Source organism: Onychomys torridus, chromosome 10 (genome assembly GCF_903995425.1).
Source record: "Onychomys torridus chromosome 10, mOncTor1.1, whole genome shotgun sequence".
NCBI lineage: Eukaryota > Metazoa > Chordata > Mammalia > Rodentia > Cricetidae > Onychomys > Onychomys torridus.
The window spans coordinates 68,157,652-68,175,564 of NC_050452.1; positions in this window are offsets into that span (position 1 = coordinate 68,157,652).

Sequence of the window (17,913 nt, forward strand, 5' to 3'; positions counted from 1 at the left end):
AGCATGGAAACATGTCAGAGAACATATCACCAAGGAAGCTGTTAATTTCACAGTGGTAGGAAGAAAAGCAATAGTAGAAGGGACATTAGGTTTTTATGAAACATTTTCCAAATTTGTAGGGGCCAACAGAGGCTCCCTAGTAAGGCCTTGCTTAAACTCAGAAAGTCTGAACTTGCTTTACCCAGCATGGCTGCAAAATGGGATGATTTGGCCAAGGGTGTGGTTACCAGGTGTTTTGAAGGGTCTCCACTTGTTGATACTTTATACCTAGACTGAAGAGTTCTTTTGCCCCTCCCCTTGCTGATATATTAAAGACTCATTATCTATAAAGTCAGGGTAACTGGGTATTGACACAAGGCCCTCCGGAAGCTATCATGTGTCTCTCTTTCTCTCTGTCTCTGTCTATATTTCTATATAATACTTCCTCATTCCTCACTCTTCCACCCAAGAACCATTCAGTGGTTCAGAGCTGCTCTCCAACATAAAGTGGCCTCAGGTCTCTCAGGAGGCCTCCCATCTTAAAGGTAACCATACCCTCCAATAATACCATAGGTTGGTGACCAAGCATTTGGTGTACATTTACAATCCAGAAAATAGCAGACATCACTTCAAGAGCATGTAATTTGTTTTTTTGTTGTTTGCTTTGTGTGCCTTGAGTCTACTGAGCAGGTGTGAAACCATGAAATCAAATACCAAACTCTTGCAGTAATACTTTAAATTAGCTATTTAGGTTAATATTTAAATTACCTTAATGATTTAATACTTAAATTAGTTTATGTAATAATTAAATTAGTTTCAAAGCTTTTAATATTAAACACACCAGGTGTTCCCTATGGTGGGAGCAAGATGGACTGGATGTTTTATAATACAATTATATGTCTCTGTATTGTGGTGTTTGTAGCCATGACAGCCTTTGGAAACTCTTTTAATACACAAGCAAATGTATTACTGAAAGATATTTACATGGGTATAGAAAAAAAGAAGGAAAATAAACCTGGACTAAGGAAAAGGAGAGTAGAATCTGACTTTCAACTAGTAATAACTGTGTGTGTCAGTACTTGCCTAAATAGGTACTTTTAGCTATATACAGTAAATCCATGTACATATAGAAATAGAAATGAAATAGGTAGCATTTGACAGCCTGTAGCTGGTCAGAGAATCAACTTATCAGAATGAATACAACTTTAAGATGGATTTAAACAATATAGACTTCTACTACACAACTCTACTATACTAGGTATAGAATCTCTAATTACTGGATTTTAAGAGAATTTGGTGGTTTTCAAGGTGAAACTGGTATTTCTGCAGGGGTAGAGGACTGAGATGGTGACTCTCAGAGAAGAGTCTCATTAATATTTGCTTAAATATATGACTAATGTGAGTCATGCACTTATATATGTAAGTATAGATATACACATTTGGAAGAAAATACAACTTTAATGAATTTGTATAGGCATTTTGTTACTATTACCTAATTAATATAGCAAGACGACAATTAATACAGCATTGCACTCTAATACTCATGATGAATTTAGAAATCATTTAAAGTATTTAGGATGATGTGGACAGGTTTAACATTTTATACAAGGGACTTGAGAATTCTTGGCTTTTAATATTTGTGGAGGTTTCTTAGGTTCTGTATCCAATGATCCATAGACATGTAGAGAGAATTCTATTTTAACTTGATGACAGTCAAAATGATGACTTCGTGTTTGAATATCAGCATGTCATGTGGCTAAAATAAATAGAACTGAGTATCTACCCAGGACATAACTCAATGAGACAGGATTTCTTTTCCTAGTATTATTTTAAATTAGCTTAAGTAATTTCAAAGGATCAGGTGTTAACGTACAATTTTATTTAAATGCTAAGATATAGTATAACCAGAGGTGACCTCAGACAGCAAATCTTCTTTATAAGTATTTGATTTAATGACAATATGCAAAAGCAACCAAGGCATTCATAGCAGCACACACTGAAGGCCATGTAGTTGAGGCATTGCTCTGCTCAGAAGGCTGGGCATCAAGGTGAAATCTTTTACCTCCTGTCTTGTTATGTACTGAAGTGATGAAAGTGAGGTAGAGAATTTGCACAAGTTGTTACAGACTGGTTCAATGATGAAATGTGAAGAGTCCCCTGAGGAAAATAAACACATAGTCATTGAAGAGAAACAAAATCCTTAGGGAAAATGACTTAAAGAACCAGTATAGCATGGAGGGAAAAATTAGAAACATATTTCAGATGTGGCTAAAGGCACTGATGACTCTTTTAGATGGCAGCAGAATAAGAGCAGCACAACACATGAGGTAGAAAAGAAGACACTAGTTATAAAGACGGGGAAGTATTACTCAAGATGGATGATGGACGATGTAGATATTTTGAAATATATTTTTGTTTATTTCTTTGTTTTTAAATCTTTTATTATTATTATTATATTTCTGTTTTAATTTTATACATCAGACATGGATTTCCCTGTCATACTCCCACCTGCTCCTACCCCTACCTTCCCCCCAGCCCCTCCCCTCCATTCCCATCTCCTCCAGGGACAAGACTCCCAAGGGGATTCATTTAAACCTGGTGGATTCAGTACAGGCAGGTCCTGTCCCCTCCTTACAGACTGACCATGTGTCCCTGTGTAAGCCCAAGGTTCCAAACAGCCAGCACATGCACTATGGACATGTCCTTGTCACACAGTCTGGATGCCTCCCAAACAGTTCAAGCTATTGAATTGTCTCACTTATCCAGAGGGCCTGATCCAGCTGGGGGCACCACAGCCTTTGTTTCATAATTCATGTGCTTCCATTTGTTTGGCTATTTGTCCCTGTACCTATGCAATCTTGATCTCAACCATGCACGCTCTTACAGTCCCTCCTCTTTCTTGACAATTGGATACCTGGAGCTCGACCTGGGGCCTGGCTGAGGATCTCTGCATCCACTTCCATCAGTTATTGGATGAGAGTTCCAGCATAACTGTTAGGGTGTTTGGCCATCTGAACACCAGACTAGGTCAGATCAGGCTTTCTCTCCACCATTGCCAGCAGTCTTCAGAGGATGTATCATTGTGGATTTCTGGGGACCTCTCCAGTACTCTGCTTATTCCTGTTCTCATGTGGTCTTCATTTATCATGGTCTGTTATTCCTCGTTCTCCCTTTCTGTTCTTGATCCAGCTGGGATCTCCTGCTCCCCTAAGCTATCTTTCCCTTAAATCTTGCCCTTCATTTCTCCCAGTATTGTCCACGTTGTTTTTGTAGATCTCATCCATTTCTCTGTCATTGGGTGATCCCTGTGTCTTTCCTAGAGTCCTGTTTTCTAGGTAGACTCCCTGGAGTCTAGTCATCTTTGTTTTACATCTAGTATTCTCCTAAGAGTGAGTACATACCATGTTTGTCCTTCTGAGTCTGGGTTACCTCACTCAGGATAATTTTTTCTAGATCCATCCATTTGCCTGCAAACCTCATGATGTCATTATTTTTCTCTGATGAGTAGAACTCCATTGTGTATATGTACCATATTTTCTTTATCCATTCTTCAGTTGAAGGGCATCTAGGTTGTTTCCAGGTTCTGCCTATTACAAACAATGCTGATATGAACATAGCTGAGCAAATGTCCTTGTGGTATGATTGAGCATTCCTTGGGTATATGCCCAAGAGTGGTATAGCTGGGTCTTGGGGGAGATGGATTCCCAATTTTCTAAGGAAGCACCATAATGATATCCAAAGTTGCTGTACAAGCTTGCATTCCTTGTGTTCCCCTTGTTCCACATCCTCTCCAGCATAAGCTGTCTTCTGTGTTTTTGATCGTAGCCACTCTGACAGGCGTAAGGTGGTATCTCAGAGTCGTTTTTGCATTTCCCAGATAACTAGGGATGTTGAGCAATTCCTTAAATATCTTTCAGCCAGCTGAACTTCCTCTGAGGAGATTCTCTGTTTAGTTCTATAGCCCATTTCTTATTTGGACTGTTGGGAATTTTGATGTCTAATTTCTTGAGTTCTTTATATATTCTGGATATCAGCCCTCTGTCAGATGTGGGGTTGGTGAAGACCTTTGCCCATTCTATAGGCTGTCGCTTTGTCTTGTTGACTGTGTCCTTTGCTCTATAAAAGCTTCTCAGTTTCAACAGGTCCCATTGATTAATTGTTTCTTTCAGTGTCTGCGCTACTGGTGTTATATTTAGAAAGTGATCTCTGGTGCCAATGTGTTCAAGAGTACTTCCTACTTTCTCTTCTATCAGGTTCAGAGTAACTGGATTTATGTTGAGGTATTTGATCCACTTGGACTTAAGTTTTGTGCATGGTGACAGATATGGATTTATTTGCAGCCTTCTACACATTGACATCCAGTTATGCCAGCACCATTTGTTGAAGATGCTTTCTTTTTCCCATTGTACATTTTTGGATTCTTTGTAAAAAATTATATGGTTATAGACGTGCAGGTTAATGTCAGAGTCATCAATTTGATTCCATTGGTCCACATATCGGTTTTTATGCAAGTACCAAGCTGTTTTTTATTATGGTAGCTCTAAAGTAGAGCTTGAGGTCGGGGATCATGATGCCTCCAGAGGTTGTTTTATTGTCCAGGATTCTTTTGGCTATCCTGGGTTTTTGTTTTTCCATATGAAGTTGAGTATTAATATTTCCAGGTCTGTGAAGAATTGTGGTGGTAATTTGATAGGGATTGCGTTGAATCTGTAGATTGCTTTTGGTAAGATCCCCATTTTTATTATGTTAATCCTGCCTATCCATGAGCATGGGGGATCTTTCCATTTTCTGATATCTTCTTCAATTTCTTTTTTCAGGGACTTAAAGTTCTTGTCATATAGGTCCTTCACATGCTTAGTTAGAGTAACCCCAAGGTATTTTATATCATTTGTGGCTATTGTAAAGGGTGATGTATCTCTGATTTCCTTCTCAGCCTGTTTGTCTATTGTATATAGGAGGGCTATCGATTTTTTTTTTTTTTTTTTTTTTTAGTTTATCTTGTATCCTGCTATGTTGCTGAAGGGGTTTATTAGCTGTATCAGTTCCTTTGTTGAATTTTGGGGGTCACTCATGTATACTATCATGTCATCTGCAAATAGGGAGAGGTTGACTTCTTCCTTTCCAATTTGTATCCCCTTAATCTCTTTGTGTTGTCTTATAGCTCTGGCTAGAACATCAAGTACTATATTGAATGAGTATGGGGAGAGGGGACAGCCTTGACTTGTTCCTGATTTTAGTGGTATTGCTTTGAGCTTCTCTCCATTTAATTTGATGTTGGCTCCTGTTGGCTTGCTGTAGATTGACTTTATGATGTTTAGGTATGTTCCCTGTATTCCTGATTGCTCCAAGACCTTTATCATGAAGGGGTGTTGGGTTTTGTCAAATGCCTTTTATTCATCTAGTGAGATGTTCATGTGATTTTTTTCTTTGAGTTTGTTTATATGGTGTATTACATTGACAGACTTTCATATGTTGAACCACCCTTGCATTCCTGGGATGAAGCCTACTTGATCACGGTGGATAATTGTTTTGATGTGTTCTTGGAGTCTGTTTGCCAGAATTTTATTGAGTATTTTTGCATCAATGTTCATGAGGGAGATTGGTCTGTAGTTCTCTTTCTTTGTTGCATCTTTGTTTGGTTTAGGAATCAGGGTAATTGTAGAATCATAGAAGGAGTTTGATAATATTCCTTCTGCTTCTATTGTGTGGAACAATTTAAAGAGTAATGGTATTAAGTCTTATTTGAAGATCATGTAGAATTCTGTGCTGAAACCATCTGGACCAGTGCTTTTTTTGGTTGGGAGACTTTTAATGACTGATTCTATTTCCTTAGGGGTTATCGGACTATTTAAATGGTTTATCTGGTCTTGATTTAACTTAGGTATGTGGTACCTATCCAGAAAATTATCCATTTCTTTTAGATTTTCCAGTTTTGTAGAGTAGGGATTTTTGAAGTATGACCTGATGATTCTCTGGATTTCCTCATTGTCTGTTGTTATGTTCCCCTTTTCATTTCTGATTTTGTTAATTTGGATGCTCTCTCTCTGTCTTTTGATTAGTTTGGATAAGGGCTTGTCTATCTTGTTGATCTTCTCAAAGAACCAACTCTTTGTTTCATTAATCCTTTGTATTGTTCTCTTTATTTCTATTTTATTGATTACAGCTCTTGATTTGATAATTTCCTGGCATCTTTTCCTCCTGGGAGACTTTGCTTCTTCATGTTTAAAGGCTTTCAGGTGTGCTGTCAAGTCACTAGCATGAGATTTCTCCAGCTTCTGTATATGGGCATTCAGTGCTATGAATTTCCCTCTTAGTGCTGCTTTCATAGTATCCCATTAGTTTGGGTATGTGTTGTATTTATTTTCATTGATCTCTAGGAAGTCTTTAATTTCTTTCTTTATTTCTTCCTTAACCCATTGGTGATTCAGTTGAGCATTATTCAGTTTCCATGAGGTTGTAGGGTTTCTGTAGTTTCTTTTCTGTTGTTGAAATCTAACTTTAAAGTATGGTGGTCTGATAGAACACAGGAGGATATTCCAATTGTTTTTTATCTGTTGAGATTTGCTTTGTGGCCAAGTATGTATTCGATTTTAGAGAAGGTTCCATGGGGTGCTGAGAAGAAGGTATATTCTTTTTTGTTTGGGTGGAATGTTCTGTAGATATAGATTAATTCCATTTGAGCCATAACATCAGTTAAGTCCATTATGTCTCTGTTAAGATTCAATTTGGCCAATCTGTCCAGTGGTGAAAGTGGGGTGTTGAAGTCTCCCACTATTAATGTGTGGGGTTTATATGTGATTTAAACTTTAGTTATGTTTCTTTTACATATGTGGGTACCCTTGTGTTTGGGGCATAAATGTTCAGAATATATTCTGGATATCAGCCCTCTGTCAGATGTGGGGTTGGTGAATATCTTTTTCCATTCTGTAGGCTAGGCTGTTGCTTTGTCTTGTTGACCGTGTCCTTTGCTCTAAAAAAGCTTCTCAGTTTCAACAGGTCCCATTGATTGATTGTTTCTCTCAGTGTCTGTGCTACTGGTATTATATTTCGAAAGTGATCTCTGGTGCTAATGCGTTCAAAACTACTTCCTACTTTCTCTTCTATCAGGTTGAGTGTAACTGGATTTACGTTGAGTCTTTGATCCACTTGGATTTAAGTTTTGTGCACAGTGACAGATATGGATCTATTTGGTGCCTTCTACACATTGATATCCAGTTATGTTGAAGCACAATTTGTTGAAGATGCTTTCTTTTTTCCATTGTTCAGTTTTGGCTTCTTTGGTCAAAAACTATATGTTCTTAGGTGTGCGGGTTAATGTCAGGGTCTTCAATTTGATTCCATTGGTCCACATGTCAGTTTATGCCAGTACCAAGCTGTTTTTATTATGGTAGCTCTATAGTAGAGCTTGAGGTCAGGGATTGTCATGCCTCCAGGGCTGGAGAGATGGCTCAGCCGTTTAACGCTAGGCTCACAACCAAAAATATAAGTTTCTGTGCTAAAAGTGAGCCTGACTTGAAAAAAATTCATGGTCTTTCCTAAATTTATTCATTGGCAATTTCATGTTTGCATACCATGCCTTTTTATCAAGTGTCCCCATCATGTTCCTACTCCACCCCTTTCCATGGCCTATCTCATCTCTCTCCTAGCTTCAAGCCATTTTAAAATGTGTTCATCTGATTCCAGTTTGTGCTCCATGTATGTTTAGAACTATGTGGCCATCTATCATCATTAACTATCAGTAGCTCCTAGACAAAAGTGACTTTCCCTCCCCATGTAACAATCAACTTAGAATAGTTACTCAGCTAGAGATAGGACCATGGGAGTTCTACATGATCTGTCCTGGACTTTTAAGTAGTTTGGCCTTGAACTAGTCTTGTGCAGATAATTACTGATGCATTAAATCCACAAATGCAAAAGGTATGCCATGTCAAGAGAACCCTCCAATCCTTTCTCTTTTATTCTTTGTACCCATTTCTGTGATGTACCAGGATAAGGAGTATGATACAGATATCCCATCTACAGCTTAGCACTCACAGTTGCTTATTCTCATTTCAAATCAAGTGTTGGTTTTTGTTTGAGAGATTTATACATAAATATTATGTATATTTAAATCCACTTCCCATTTCTTCCCCTCTAACATTGACCCACCTAATTGACCCACCACTTTTATCTCCCAACTTCATGTACTCTTTTATAAACCCATGGAGTCCTTTTAGTGTTGCCTGTGCATGTATGGATATAGGACCATCAACAGAAATATGGGAAATGTCTAAGGATAACAGCATGGGAAAAAAACTGTATTACTCTATTACAGCCATATTGGCAAGACTGAATTGTATTTTAATTTGTTGAGGAATATATTGACATTTATCAAGAGGAGTGTGAACTCTCCTGATCCATGCATGTTTCCCAGTTTTAGAAACAGTAGTAACACCTGTAAAGCCCTGAGAATCCAATCAATGGTATTGCACACTACATGTAAGTTACTTAAAATAGACATTTTTATGATTGGTAACAATTTTTAAAACATGAAAAGTATCTGTGAATGAATGAATGAAACACACTTGAAATGTGAGCAGCAAAGTTAGAGGGTACAACGAACATGGGAAAACTTCCACACTGACAGTCATCATGATGAACAAAATTTCTGGTACCCTTAGAAACTGAGACTAAGATATTTTGAGATTCTAAAAGTTGAAGGACATGCTAATGCTGTATTGGGAAAGAAGTTTAATCTCTTAGTACTAAATTAAGAAGTATATTTCCTCATAACTCAAGCTTTTTAACATCCATTGCTCAATTGTGATGTTTAAACAAGTTTCGCTTTCCATTTTGAGGACTTACATATAAACTGCATTTTTGGACTATGCGTGAAAATTTCCTTCAATAGAAATCTTATTATGATAATGCAGTTTTTCTATATATAGCAGAAATTACAGAACACGTGTTATAGTAGTTGTCATATTAGGTGAAATTTGTGGTGGAGGAGACAATTAAAATATTTTTCTGTTAGGTCATAGTTGCTTAGTTACTCATCACATTGCCTATCAATTGGATGAATTTATATGTCTAAGATTAAAATATCTTACATACATAGCATAGCGCTGGGCAGTGGTGGCACATGCCTTTAATTCTAGGAGGCAGAGGCAGGTGGATCTCTGTGAGTTTGAGGCCAGCCTGGGCTACCAAGTGAGTTCCAGGAAAGGCATAAAGCTACACAGGGAAACCCTGTCTCTAAAAAAAAGCAACAACAAAATCTTACATTGCATAAGTCTAACAGATTGAAAAAAACCCTTCAAACTGTAACTGAAATTTTTCCTATGTTCCACCAAGTCCACAGCTGCTCATACCCAAGTAATCACACAGAGGCTTATATTAATTAAAACTTCATGGACATTATCTCAGGTTTATTACTGACTAGCTCTTACTCTTAAACACAGCCCATTTATGTTAATCTATATGTCACCACATATTCCATGGATTTACCTGTGTGCCATTACATACTACCTGGATGGTGGGCTGGAGTCTCCTGACTCAGCCTTCCTATTCCCAGAATTCTCTTTGTCTTCTTATTCAACCTATTCTTCCTACCTGGTTACTGGCCAAACAGTATTTTATTAAACCAGTGTACAAAAGCATTATCCCACAGCATTTCCTCTTTTCTTTAATTAAAAAGGAAGGTTTTAATTTTAACATAGCAAAATTACATACAAAAAACAGTGATGTGGGAATGTCTTTCTGTATGCTGTGAATATGTGTTGTTCTTATTGGTTGATAAATAAAGCCTTTTGGCCTATGTCAAGGCAGCTTAGAGGCAGGCAAGAAATTCAAAGAGAGAGACAGGAAGAAGGCAGGGAGAGACGCCAGTGAGCTACCCAAGGAGCAACATGTAATGGAACATGTGGTGCTACACAGATTAATAGAAATGGGCTAATTTGAGATATAAGAACTAGCTAGCAGAAGCTTGAGGCATAGGCCATCCAGTTTGTAATTAATATAAGCCTGTGTGTGTTTATTTGGGACTAAGCAACAGTGGGATTGGTGGGTGAGAGAGATTTATCCTGAACACAGGTCAGGCAGGACACAGGAAAACTTCAGCTACAAATGGTACCAGAACATGGGACAAGAGCTTCCACCTAAAACCTGGAAAAGCTTAAAAAAAAAGATTCTAAAATGGAGCTAAAAACAGCTTCCTAGTTTTGTCTCTCAGGCCAGCTGCAGCTTGTCAGCTTGAGTGACTATATGGTGGGTTTGTGGCATGCAGGCTTGAACTGCAGTATGGTGGATTCCTGCCCCAGTACACAGAGGCATCTCCAAGCCACATATTATGTATGCTACATGGTGGATTTAGCCTTTGCTAGTACAGATGCCCCCCCAAAAAGAAAAGAGTTTCTGGACTATATGCTGCTTTAATGGAGGCATAGATCCACTGCTTCTGAGATTTGGGGGTACACATAACACACAGAGCCAGAGCTGGCAGTAAACGTACTGCTGCCATGTTGGAAACCTGAGGTAGGCTGAACAAGCAGCCAAAGCTGCCATTTCAGTCTTAGTAATGCTGCAGTTTAAAGCAATACATTCACAATAAGGCAGATTCAGATGGGATAAAACCTAAATAGTTTACACTGAGTGTAAAAATGTATGTAGGGGCGCCAGAACTCCCATCTGGACCAGAGGTGAGTGCCTGGGGTTATAGTCAGAGAGGCAACCACTTCTGGGTCCCACTCCTGGGCACCAGCCATACCCAGACGACCTGCCCAACTTGGCCCCAGTTTCTGGCCATTCAGCAGGCCCTGCAGGAAGGCTCCCCTTTTCCAAGACTGCAGGTTCTGCCCCCACACCCATTTGCAGAGAACCCAGCCAATTCCTGAGACTCAGAGACCAGCTCCCAGCTCCCATCCACCTTGGAACTCCCATCTGGACCAGAGAGATCCTCCAGTGGACACTACAACCTCAACGCCATGCCTCCACACTCATCTGCCAGAGACTCCAGCCACTCCCGGAGACTTAGAGACCAGCGTTCAGCATTCCCTCCTGCCCCAGAACTCCCATCTGGACCAGAGCTTTCATCCTGTCCTGGAACTCCCATCTGGACAAAATAAGGAGACCCCAGGGACTTCCTGAGACTCAGAGTCCAGTCCCCCAGCTCCTATCTGGTCAGGACTCTGATCTGGCCCAGAGCTCTGATCTGGCCCAGAGCTTCCATCTGGATGAGTGAGAGGCTCCCTAAATCTGTCAGCTCACTCATAGGAGGATATTAGATTTAAAACAAAGATAACTAGACTTCTACACAACTCCAGGGAGGCTACCTAGAAAACAGGACCCTAGGAAAGACATAGGGATAGCCCAATGACAGAGAAATGGATACAATCTACATGAACAACCTGGACAACAGTGGTAGTAATGAAGGGCAAGGTTTGAGGGAAAGAAAACTTAGGGGAGCAGGAGATTGCAGCTGGATCAAGAACAGAAAGGAAGAACAAGGAATAACAAACCATGATAAATGATGACCACATGAGAACAGGAATAGGCAGAGTGCTAGAGAGGTCCCCAGAAATCCACAATGATACATCCACTGTAGACTAATGGCAATGGTCAAGAAAAAGCCTGATCTGACCTAGTCTGGTGATCAGATGGCCAAACACCCTAATAGTCATGCTGGAACTCTCATCCAATAACTGATGGAAGTGGATGCAGAGATCCTCAGCCAGGCCCCAGGTGGAGCTCCAGGAGTCCAATTGTTGAGAATGAGGAGGAACTGTAAGAGCGTGAATTGTTGAGACCAAGACTGGAAAAGCACAGGGACAAATAGCCAAATGAATGGAAACACATGAATTATGAACCAAAAGCTGTGGAGCCCCCAACTTGATCAGGCCCTCTGGATAAGTGAGACAATTGAATAGCTTAAACTGTTTGGGAGGCACCCAGACAGTGGGACCCAGACCTATCCTTAGTGCATGAGCTGGCTGTTTGGAACCTTGGGTTTTCACAGGAACACTCTGCTCAGCCAGGAAGGAGGGGACTGGACCTGTAGTGAATCCACCAGGTTGAATTGAATCCCCAGGGGAGTCTTGGCCCTTGAGGACACGGGAATGGAGGGGAGTGGCTGGGGGGGAAGGTGGAGATGGGGATCAAGGGGGAGGACAGGGGAACCCATATCTGACATGTAAAATTAAAATACATACACACACACACAGAAAGAATACAGTGCCCTTTATCAGCAGGAAATAACCTAGAAAACTATTCCCAAAAAATAGATTATGGATGTTTGTCTTTATTTAGGTTGTTTGTTACAAATTGATATTGGTCATAGTTAATATCTTTCTAAAAGAATAAAGGGGGTATATGATATGAAAATGTAGGCTATAGACATGACAGGATAAAATGGTGCATTGTGGAACCTACTTTTAAAGAACAACTTGTTTAAAAATGTTTACCTTGCTATAGATTTCAGTTTATTGATTCAAATTTAGAATTGATTTCATTACACTATACGTGTATTTCTACTCTCATTTAAGGAATTATGTTTATGTATCTCATTTAAATTGTAATAGATAATTAAGAAATACAGATTAATAATTAGACTTTATGATAGTCAAACTTATATTCATGTTAAGTTTTCTAGGCATACATAGATATAATTTAATTAAGTAGGTGATCTTTAAACTCTTAAAAGATATACAGAACATAGCATTTAAAATGTTTTAAAAACTTAGACTTTACTGGATAATGAGACATGTCTGCTCCTGGCAACATCAATTTACTTCAAAGAGGAGGATGATCTTTGAAGACACTCCATGTGGAGTTTATCTTCTTCTTGGCAAAAATAGCCATTTGAGCAAGAAACTGTTCTTGTCTGGACTGCTTGACAAAATGTTGCATTGACTGGACATGCAGGACCCATAGCAAGGTGACCACTGAACTTTGCAAGGCAAAATGGCCATTTAGGTACCTGCCTTGCAGAAGAAACTACCTGACATTCTGTAAGACAGAAAGAAGTGACTGAGAGACTCTAGTCCTATGGGCTGAAGAAGGATGCCCCAACATTGCTGATGAACTTTGGATGACTGTCCAGACAGCCAGCTGTCTCTGTCATTGTACATTTTTGGACATTGCTTACAATGTTAGTTTTAATTATAATTTTTCTTGCTTATGATAAAAGATAAATTAGACATGACACTTCAAACTTACACTTATAGGATAGGTAGAATAATTTATTTAATTTTACAAAACACAAATAGACTAGATATTGTAACTGTAAATCTTGCTTGATAACTGTTTTGTTATATGTAATTTTAATATGTTAAATTAAAACCTTCCTTTTGTATAGACAGAAAAGGGGAAGTGAGGGGGGAATGTCTTTCTGTATGCTGTGAATATGTATTGTTCTGATTGGTTAATAAATAAAGGCTTTTGGCCTATAACAAGGCAGCTTAGAGGCAGGAAGGAAATTCAAAGAGAGAGACAGGAAGAAGGCAGAGAGAGATACCAGCAAGCTGCCCAAGGAGCAACATGTAATGGGATGCAGTTAAAGCCACAGAACACGTGGCAATATATAGATTAATAGAAATGGGCTAATTTAAGATATAAGAACTAGTTAGCAGAAGCTTGAGCCATAGGTCATCCAATTTGTAATTAATAGGTTGAATTCATATCAGGCTCATCATTCACTCTGCAAATTCTTAACAATAAGTAAGTAGAAGAATTCGCTCACCATTCACTCTGCAAGCTCTTACAATAAGAAAAATAATTCTTCAGTTACTTAAATCCTCATGTTAGAATATCTGCAAAAATAAATATAATAAGAGGAAAAGTATATCAGAATTGAAGTGCCTTTGACAATGCTCTAATCATGTTGGGAAATTGAACATGTTTGTCCAGAGAAAATGTATTTGAATGACTAAGATTGTGGTATTATAATAGAGGCCCAGTAATCCCCTGATCAGTTAAAATGAAATTTTCTTGAATTCACAATAATGGTTTCAATAATTGGTCCATGGAGATAGAATCAGAACTGTGTCTAGAGTAACTTGGAGGGGAATTTGTGATTTCACCATGCTGAATGTGTTTTGTTACCTCTGAATGTCTGTAGAAAGCTTTAGTAATGTCATTGTTCCAGAATAATTATCAACTACATGAAGTGTTTTTTTTTTTTTTTTTTCATTTGTGAAACACCTCTCACTATAAAAGATTTCTCTAGGGATCTACCCAATGTTGTCTATATGACTTTCCTTTCATTAACTCTCAACTCTACATGATATACCTTCAGCTTCTGAAAAATAATTCAAAGATGAAAAGGTTGAAATTTCATCATGGGGAACAGAAGGAAAATAGTTTTGATGTGGTAAAGACTAAGTTGTATCACTAACAGTTCTTTAACCTAATCAAAGTCCTCAAACATTTCTCAATTTCAATTTTTTCATCTGTCAATAAAGAAATATTCAGCTAATCTCACATGGTAGCTATGAAAAAGAGACATATTTATAATTCATTTAGAGTGTATAACCAAGGTTGTGATTCACAATCTTTGCACTTTAACATTTATGATTACTTTTCTTTTGGCCTAGGTTCATACCAGTGAGAATAACTGAATATGAACGTGAGCATATAACACCACATGCATCACATCATTTTGCAGGCATAGTTTATTTACTTGTTTATCCCTCTAATACTTTTCAGAACTTTTCTATGTGACAGATCAAAATTTAGACACTGGAAAGAATAAGACAATTGTCATTTTAACATTTTTCATTATAGTATAGAAAACTATTAGGTATAAAACTTGTAAATACCAGCAGTAAATATATATTACAATAATTCCTTAAACTTTTGGAATAACCTTGTCAATTATAAAAAATATTGTTTTGTGTGTGTAGTTACAAATATAGTTGTTGTACATGTATTTATATTTTTTGTAAGTGTATGACTATATACATGTACCCATGAATGTAGAGGCCAGAGATTACTGTCAAGTTCTTTTCTCTGTCACTCTCCACCTGATATACTATGACATACTTTCTTACATTAACTTAGGGATCACTTATTTGACTAACTTAGTTCACAAGCACATGCCAGAAATTCCCTGTCTTTGCCTCTCAAAGGCTAGGATTATAGGCAGTCTACCATAACAGCCTAGCATTTGTGTGGCTAGAGATATGACCTCAGGTCTTGATGTTTGCATAGCTAATAATGGGAGCAATCTCCCCAAACCAGGTGCTGTTACTTTCATTGCCAGTTTACATTGTAGGAAATTGATGCAAAAAGATAGCAAGCAAACTCTAAACATTAGTAGCATACCTGAGTTTCAAATCCAGATAGATTGTCCCAAACTGTCTTTTGCTGCTCTCTCTTTAAAAATTGGGTTTTTGACTGCACAGAGAGAAAGAAAACTAGACAGCTGCCAATCAAGCATGGCAAGCAATTGGATGCTATTCAAAGTTTAATGGGAAGCTATTAGAAGGTTTTAAATAAGGGAGTAATGGAAATGTCATTATGTTTCCTAAATTCAGTCTGGCACGTGCAGTGGGAAAAGATCTTAGGGCAGTTGAGGAACGATGAACAGAGGTTGGGAGGCAGTTCTTGGAAGTTTTACAGAAAAATGATGACTGGACAAACTGGTGGTGTTGGAGACAGTTACAGCTTGTTGATGTTGGAGCCATTTGGATGCTTTGGATAGAGGACTCAGGAGGGGGAACCAGTTAAGAAAAGTTAGAAAGCAGAAGATGAAACTTGGATTTTGTTTCCAAATTGGTGATTTTAAGACACATATATAAAACCACCACCATGAACAAATTTCAAGTTCCATGAAAGTGAGAAGTCAATAATTGGTGAAAAATTTTGCATATTTTGTACGAATATCTTTTTCAGAAAAAGACTGAGAAAACTATCATTAAAAAGAAATGTAAGTGGGACAAAGAAGAAACTTTTATTTTATTTTTGATATTATAAGTTACATTGTTCTTCCCTATGTACATATTTTAGATCATGAGAAGATAATACTTCCAGTACTTGGATCTGAAGCTGTCTGTTTAAAAAAAGTCCTGAATATCTAAATCTTATGGCTCAATTCTAGATCTAGCCTGTCTCAGGACATGCACTCATCTAGACATCATAGATGAATGAAACAAAAAATTCTTTTTATTTTCACATCTTGTCAAATACTGTAGGTTGTAAAACTGTGAATATAAATTACTTTGGTCTGTCACTAATCCTGATAAGCAGACTATAAAACCATGACAGTAGGAATAATGAGAACAAGGGGGCAGGACTGTTCTTCTTGAAACTGCAACATCTTGAACTTCACTTTAGTTAACAGTAAAGCATATGGGCGTATTAAAAATAACTGAAGCAGATGTATCAGGGAACATCATGCAAGAGGGGTGGAAAAATTGTAAGATCTAGAGGACCAAAAGTCTGCTCTTAGAAATGTCAGGAAATGTACAGTAGTGATACCACAAGAATATTGCTGCCTAAATAGGACCCAAAGAGTGACTAAACCAATGAACACGCTATTGTGAAAGTTGAAAAGCTCATGGAGCCCTTACCTCTAGTGGGGGAAATAAAACTACATGACACTAAAGACTGCTAAGAAAAGAGAATTATTTGTACCCAGGGATGAGCCCTCTAACTGGTTATCCTATTCCAAGTGATCAGCACTGAAAACATATAAACACAAACAATTAACAGATTCAATGGTTGCATATATACAGATAACAATTAAAAAGAAGCCATGAGTTTGAGATGGAGAGAGCAGAGGGTGCATGGAATGGGTAGGAGGGAAAAGGGAAGTGAGACATAATTATATTGTAATTAAAATATAAAACATATTTAAAAACAAAGGCAATTTTTAATTAAAAAACCCATGAAATAGTATCAAAGAGACGTTCAGTGGGTAAAACTACTGGCTGTAAAAATATGAAGACCTCTGTTTAAAATTAGCACACATATAGAAAACCAAGTATGGATGCCTATGCACCTGTAGCCAAATACTATTTAGAATGGGACAGGAGGATCACCAGAGCCATCATAGGTCCAGATTCAGTGAGAAAATTTGTCTCAACAGAATGGACAGAGAATATGTAATAGCTTTTGGAATCATTATCATACATAGGGCACGTGAACTAGGGGAGATGACAGTGCAGTTTAGAAACAGGAAAAATGGCTCATAAAGAGAGTACATTACTTTGGCAGCAAGAATCATTTCTATGCACTGCTGTACTCCCTGACACAAGCACAATGTTTATGAACAAGTTACTGACCACATTAGATGGCATGAGGTATGTTTCTGTTGACAGGACCTTCTCACCCTTTTGAAATGCCCTGAGGTAGTTTCCTTTTCATTTCCATTTTATAGATCAGGAAATTGATAAAGGCCTAGAATTGTTACACCCAGTTACTGTGTACAAATGTTTAATTAAAAGCTCACAATGAAGAGATTTATTCAAAAAAATTTGAATATATTCTACATTTTAATATTTTGTAGTTATCATAAGATCATTTTGTTGGTAAGACAAGCAACTTCACTAATTCCTGTGGAGGCACTAGTGCTGGCCAAATGTCAAGTTTAAGTCAGCCCATTAGTGGCAAGCATCATGAGCATGCTTGCAGCCTTATATCCTCCATCTGGACTCCTGTTAGGAGAGAGGTTTGCAAGAAGAATGAAGCCTTAATCTACATACATAATTAAGTTTAGATTAATTTAAAATGCAATATTAATGAATGAAATTCTGTTATTTGTGAGAAAATAATTAAAACTGCATTTGGTATTAAATAAATAAACTCATACTTGTGGGGTTTCAGTATATTGTTTTCACGAAATTGTTTTAAAATACATAAATATGTTAAAAAGAGTATAAACAGCCACAATTAAAAATGAACCACAACTAAACACAAATATCATTTAGTTTAGTCTGAAAACATTTTCTTAATGAACTC